The 6,734-nt window shown below is 36.7% G+C and overlaps 1 long non-coding RNA gene across 1 annotated transcript; it reads left to right on the top strand.

The window, feature by feature from the left end:
* LOC121382162 lies at positions 1 to 4,714 on the top strand. The gene is made up of 2 exons (XR_005959128.1): positions 1 to 3,318; positions 3,609 to 4,714. It is a non-coding gene; the product is annotated as an uncharacterized LOC121382162 (long non-coding RNA).
* The last annotated feature ends 2,020 nt before the right edge of the window (positions 4,715 to 6,734 follow it).

The following is a 6,734-nucleotide window of genomic DNA, read 5'->3' as shown; positions in this document are numbered from 1 at the left end:
TCCTGCTTCTCACAGGTAGGTAGGTAACTAGGTTAACGTGCTTATATACCACTTCCTCACCAATCGAGGTACCATTAGAGTAGATGTACAAATGTGATAAGACCAAAATGTCCAAACTAGCGTCCATTAAGAATTAGCTGTTTTTCAAAAAATCATTCTCTGCCGTCGGCATGTTGACCTACTAACAGACAGCTGGATGCTACGTCACAGGTATGATGCAGGTCAAATCTACTGAGCAGTGGGTTTTTCCCCCCAAGTGTTTTACAAAAAGTCACTTTATTAATAGCTGGGATGGTAGTTTTTTTGTTTTTTTTTAATACTGTACATAATGTTTATGTATTTGTTTTATATACTGTGTATTAATAATGTGCCATAAGCCTGGACCTTTAAACTATCAATAATATTAGTTCAATTTCTTTCTCTTTTTTTTTGGGAGAAAAATGGCAAGAACACGGAGAGTCGCTGCTGAGAGGCTTTCAGTCATTAAGCCAAGAGGGCGGAGGACAAGCACTGAAACTGCAACCAGTTCAGCTACAGTTTCATCTGCATCCGCAACAAGAACCTGCTGGATCCGTCAGGCAGGAAGCTGTAGATCAGCTCTTATCAGGTACTTCAGTGCTGGGTCAGATAGAATAATAGATTTCATGCCCCTTTGATATTAATGTAGACACAAGCCAAAAACAGAAAATCTGGGCGGATCAGTTTGTCGAATTTGGTTTGCTGTTGCATAATAGGCCCAGTGATCAATTCAACATATCATTCGAAGCTAATACATTTTCTTTAATTCCAAAGGCCAAGCCAATACAAATTCGTTCTATGGACCTTTGGAATACTGCACTCTAAATCTACATCACGGTGGCAGTGAAAGCTAAACTGGAGTTGGCCGTTTCTCTAATGAAATATGCCAACTTAGTGCAGCAAATTGCAAAAAAAGTAGGCAATTATATATGTTGCAATTCTGTACAATACAAATTTTTTAAAAATGGAGGCAGGCTTCTTCACACTTGCTCCCATTTGACCAGCGAAATGACGAGCTGTTCCTAGAAGCCATGACATGGGGCAACACACAACCACGTCACAGAACAGATTGCAGTCTGGCATTGGTCAAAACGGCCACAATCAACACGAAGTATTATGCCTTTCAAATGTATGGCTTGTGCCACAGAACCAATTGCTGGTTCAAACATAGCAAGAACTTTATTAAAATGTACATAGAATATTTACTAATAACATATATTGTTGGGTAAAAATGTTGCTTGTGTGTTTATTATTACTCAAATAGTGCAGAATTATTAAGTCCTAACCCAGTCTAACTGCTGTGGGTGGGGGTTGCCAGCTGCAACTGCTCCCGGCTGGCAGCAGTTTGGTTGGCAAGGTGGCAGTTTTTTCCCCACCAACAATGGTCACTTGTTAGGTTTATTATAGGTTAGATATAATCTGGATTGAATGCCATCTGACGAAATTCCATATATGGTTGTCAGATTTAAAAAAGGCCTTTTCAGTTCAAAAAGTGTCTTACTGGTTGTGTTTTTAGTGCTACAAGTGGTGGACAGTTTGACTGGGATTTAACCACATGTCATAAATATAATCCTTCAAATCCCCACATTCTCACACCTACTAGTGTATCAATATCACTCAACATTTATCCTGTAGTATCTACTTGCTGTGAATGCACGGTCATTGCAGTAATATTTATATTCTGCATTTGGTACATGTATTCTCTGCTTTCACTGGTTATAAGATTGCATTTGGGATTATTTGCTGAAGTTTAGTTTCCATGATCACATCGGCAATTGTCAAAAAGACAACCACTTGTGCGTTCTGCAAAACATCTCCTGAAACACCTCAAACCCAACCACTTGTCAGATGTCCGACATGTTGCATGAAGCAAAAAACTAAAACACTGCTTTCGACAACAAGTGCCAAAATCGTGTTGATGAAGAACAATATGATTTTGTAACCAATGCAGCATTAACCAACTACTTGTACAAACTCCGGGCAGTTTCAATGACTCTAAGGAACTGGAATATAATTTCCTCAACATTGTAACTGACCTGAAATTTGTAACCAACAACTCATTGAAATATTGCCTTAAAAAAAAAAAATCTTAATTTCCAAAATCTTACCTACATATTCCAAAAGAAGAACTTGACAAAGAATTGGTAAAGCTAGAATCTGATATGCTGGACTATAAACAACAAGCCACGAACCAACACAAAAGCTATAATTACGATTGCTCTACTTTTGCAACAGATGTTGACAATGAATTAGAATCTTTCAAAAATAAAAATGGTGTCCTGAGATCACAAGTGACAACACTTAAGGACAGATGTCCGATGTTGGAAAGAAAACTACCCCCCTTACCCCGGGACAATCCAGATATGGCAACAAGTTTGAGCACAACTAAAACTGGTGGATGCTGCCTGCAACTTACGGAGGATACAGCTGCAATAAACTCACCTGAAAAGAAAATATGCAGCTCTTATGGAAACAAACAACCGGTTCAGTCCCTTACAACAGGGGCCTTCACATTCAGCTCCTAACTGAGAGAAAACTACAATACCAAAGTGACACCAACACAGTTTTCCCGAGATACCATCTCACTGGGTTGACCCTAAAGCAGGAAGCTCTATGGTGCAATCGTAGAAGGTTGGACAATTCAGGGAATGTGACCCACTCTGGCGAAATCAGTCGCATGTCGCATTTGCCGATTTTGCGTAATGAGGCAATTACGGTAGTGAAAAAATACACTACCTGGTGAAAATTGCGATTTTGACAGAAAACAGTAGCTACATGTTTAAGTTATCATTTCAAACTACCCTCATTTAATTTAATAATGTCTAAATACTTTTTATTACAATTTTTAGTTGGGGTTATTATTCAGAGTTGAAACAATGGTCCGAATTAGGCTGTTGTCACAAGTCAAATGTATTTTGTAAATTATTATTTATTTTTTTTTGTATTGAGCTACATCGTCACTGTTCACTTTGTCAGTATGTTTTATGTAGCTGAGGCAATGTAGCATTAGAAGTCAGAAATAGCTTGGTGTATAATTATTGACAGCCTTGTGCGTTACTATTAATGCAATAGAACAATAGAGCTGTAGCTTGGCTTGTGGTTGTTGAGAATGACTGTAGAGTGTGGGTATGAAATACTGTGTGGTGCATGCTTTGGGAGCTTGGGTGTGAGTAGTTTTGGTGAATAAAAGCAGTGTGGTGTAGTGTACTGGTCACTGGTAACACATTCTTTGGTAGAGACGTTTGGAAAAATATATTGGAACGAGATATGTGGGTGTACATTAAAAGCTGGTATAAGAGCGTGAGTAGAATCATGTGTATATGTTTTACATTAAGCTTAAATGTTAAAGCTTGTAAAATATGTGGTATGAGATAAATGTTGGTTTGTGGATCTTTATGTATTTAAACATTGTATGCATATTATGAGTTTGTGTAAACGAAGAAAGGAATGGATTATTAATTGAATGTATTAATAACTGAACTAGTTTATGAGCGTGTAATACATGTATGTATGTATGTGAACTAGTACCGGGTATGTGGTTAAATATGGATGTGGTACAATGTGGTGATTTCAATAATCTTTTGTTGTAGTTTTTATGCTACGTGAGATGTGCCCCAGGTGTGGTGGAAGTTATAACAAGAGGTGCGTCACGGGGTCAGGGCTGTCTTTCGTGATGTTGAGGGGTCTCTTAGTTCGTAAGAGATGATGCAATGGAAAACTGGATGGAGAGCTGAGAGGTGGTGAATTCGGTGTTTGGTGTATCTAAGTAGATACTAGGTGCTCCGTGGACGGAGAACTGGTTACTTGTGTAATAACATGACTTTGCATTTTGTGTGATTCATTGATAGTTTGTTGGTGGACTATTATGCAATATTATGTGACGACATAATATTGTAAACTATTGTTGTGAATTTGGTGTGAATGGGATGCGGGAATGAATGATTGTGTTAAATATGAAATCGATGGGTGGTATGAAAGGGTATGGTGTGTTATATTTATGAATATTTATGAGATTATTGTAAATTAAAATTATTGTTTATATCCTGAATTATGTTGTTCTTCATAGTTGCTAGTACGTGACAGCTGTTCTTTGTTCATTTTCACCACTTTGAATCGTGGTAGCCATGAATAGCTTCATATTTGGTATCACATGGCGCCAAAATAATTCCTCAACACCATTCTTTTATTGACATATTGGTATGACTTAGCTGTAAGCCAACAGGAATAAAAAAAGGACCATACATAAACCAGTTTGTTACTAGGCAGACATCTTAGCTAATTGATATACGACCTTTGATTGGTCATTGCAGCATTCAAGCTTAGTCTTTCATCAAAGGAAAACACAAAAGAAGAAGAAAAAAAAGATGGCTGCACCTATGTTTTTGTTTGCAGTTCAATTTTTAAATGTGAATTTATGTAACATTCCAATCAGTTATTTTACTTTCTGATGATTCTTAAGTGAGTAAAAAAGACGCTCTTGCAAGAACTATCAGTGAGCTGAACAATCTAAATTTAAGTGGAGCCAATTCGGTTAATGAGTGGACAAATGTAATTTCCGATTATTCCTGGGATGTCGACGATTACGATGACGGGGACAGAATTCGAAACCAAAATTTGTTCCTGAATGACCCAGGATGTGACTTTAGGACAATGTTATTTATTTCAAGTAAAAAACAAAAACAAGAACAAAAAAACACCCACCCCCACCCCCCAAACGACCAAAAAAACAAATGACAAAAAAACCCGCACACAACCTTCCATGTGAAATAAATGTACAAAAGCATCCATATCTCGCCAAAAAGAGCACAAACATGGCCCGTAAATATTTTTAATTTTCAGGAGATTTAATCTGGCCATTTCTGTCAAATCGGAAATATACGACACTACTATAAAATGTAAAAGGGGGAACGGTACATTTTGCATTCATCATCGGTTTTGTGGTTTAATAAAATGGTGCGCATTATATTGTGATTCGTTTTTTTTTTTCTTGGAATAAATGTTCAAAATGGGGGGTACACATTATACATCTTTGCACATAATACATGGGAAAATACAGTAGTGAAAAGGTACTACATAGCTTTATTAATCGTGAAGGATGAAGATGAAATTAAGAAAAATGATATCTCTACAGATTTTGAACTCAAAGATATTGATGCAATTCCAAATACATCATAGAAAAATGATCAGAACCCAGTCTATAGATTTGGTCTGCCAGAAGTTTTTCCCCCCGCAGAAGATTGTCATAGTTAAGAGTTGTTCTGCACCCCTGGTTGACACTAGGGTAGCTGATGGTGGTCTTGTAAAACATGAAGATGTTGTAACACTGATCAAAGAACTTGTTGTGCACTCCTGACTGACACTAGTGTAGGTGATGGTGGTCTTGTAAAACATGAAGATGTTGCAACACTGATCAAAGCAGCAGGAATGCAGTTTCACAACCTGTTCAGCACTTGCATCAAAACAACCCAGCTGTACATCACTGAGAGAATGGTGATAAGATCCCAAAGAGACAATCCATAAGAGAGATTTAACTTTGTTGTATAATCAGTGGAAGAAAATATAAATACATTCAGGACAAGAGTCCATGGGTTTTTATTTCTTATATTTCTATAATATGAACCTAGTTGATGTTTACACAGAAATTTTTTGGTTTATTTTTGTGCCACAGCTTTGGGCAAAACCATTTTATATACAGGTAAATGAAGTAAAGAATTCCCAATATATGGAATTGGAGGGGTTGAAGAGGGCATTACAGCACATCAAACAGTTTGACTGTCGTGCATTTGCCACGTCCAGGTGAAAATATACATGGAGAGAGGAAGAAGCCCAGACAAAGCATTATTGTGATGTCTGGCACGTGGCTAAAGGTTAGTTTGTGTAATTGTTGGTTTTACAAATGTGAAATTAACTGCATCCAATAGTTACATTATATAATGGATAAGTATTAAAGAAAATAAATCAAACAACAAGATCCCTTATTTGTACCCCAAACAAAACATTTTATGTGCTGAAAAATAGGAAAGATTTCCCCTCGAATTAAATGAAAATGCCTGAATCTGGACAACAATGTTTACTCATAAAAACATTACTACCAAAGAGAGCTCTACACAGGGTTGTGAAGGAATCACAGCAAATTTTACAACTGGATTACAACTAATGTTGCCCGAATTTTAAGATTTGCTCCAACACTGAGGCGGCTTGCATGCTTATGTGTAAACATAAATTTAGGAACTAACCGGGGAACATTTTGTATCACATCATGATTTGCTATGTAAGTTTTAGAGATTGGTATTATACAATTGTAAACTTTTTTAAAAATAGGTACCAGTAGTTGTAACTTATAAATTTTCATTTGATTTGTAACTGTTGTTAATAAATAATTTTGAAAACAAAATCTTCCCTGATAATAGTAATGATTTTGTATAATTTACTTTAAATTTTTCATACAGGTGTTAGGAAGAACATAGAAGCTGCCTCCCAAAAAACCCGATGTGAAGATATTGTCTGATGGATCCATTCCATTTCCAACCACATGTATTGGGGTATCAGGAACAAGAGATATAAAAGTAAAGTTTGTTTTATTTAACGACGCCGCTAGAGACATTGATTTTTTTATCTTATCATCGGCTATTGGACGTCAAACATATGGTCATTCTGACACTGTTTTTAGAGGAAACCCGCTGTCGCCACATAGGCTACTCTTTTTACAACAGGCA

The sequence above is a fragment of the Gigantopelta aegis genome, chromosome 9 (genome assembly GCF_016097555.1).
Source record: "Gigantopelta aegis isolate Gae_Host chromosome 9, Gae_host_genome, whole genome shotgun sequence".
NCBI lineage: Eukaryota > Metazoa > Mollusca > Gastropoda > Neomphalida > Peltospiridae > Gigantopelta > Gigantopelta aegis.
Note: the sequence above shows the minus strand (reverse complement) of the source record. Positions and strands in the feature narration are given on the sequence as shown.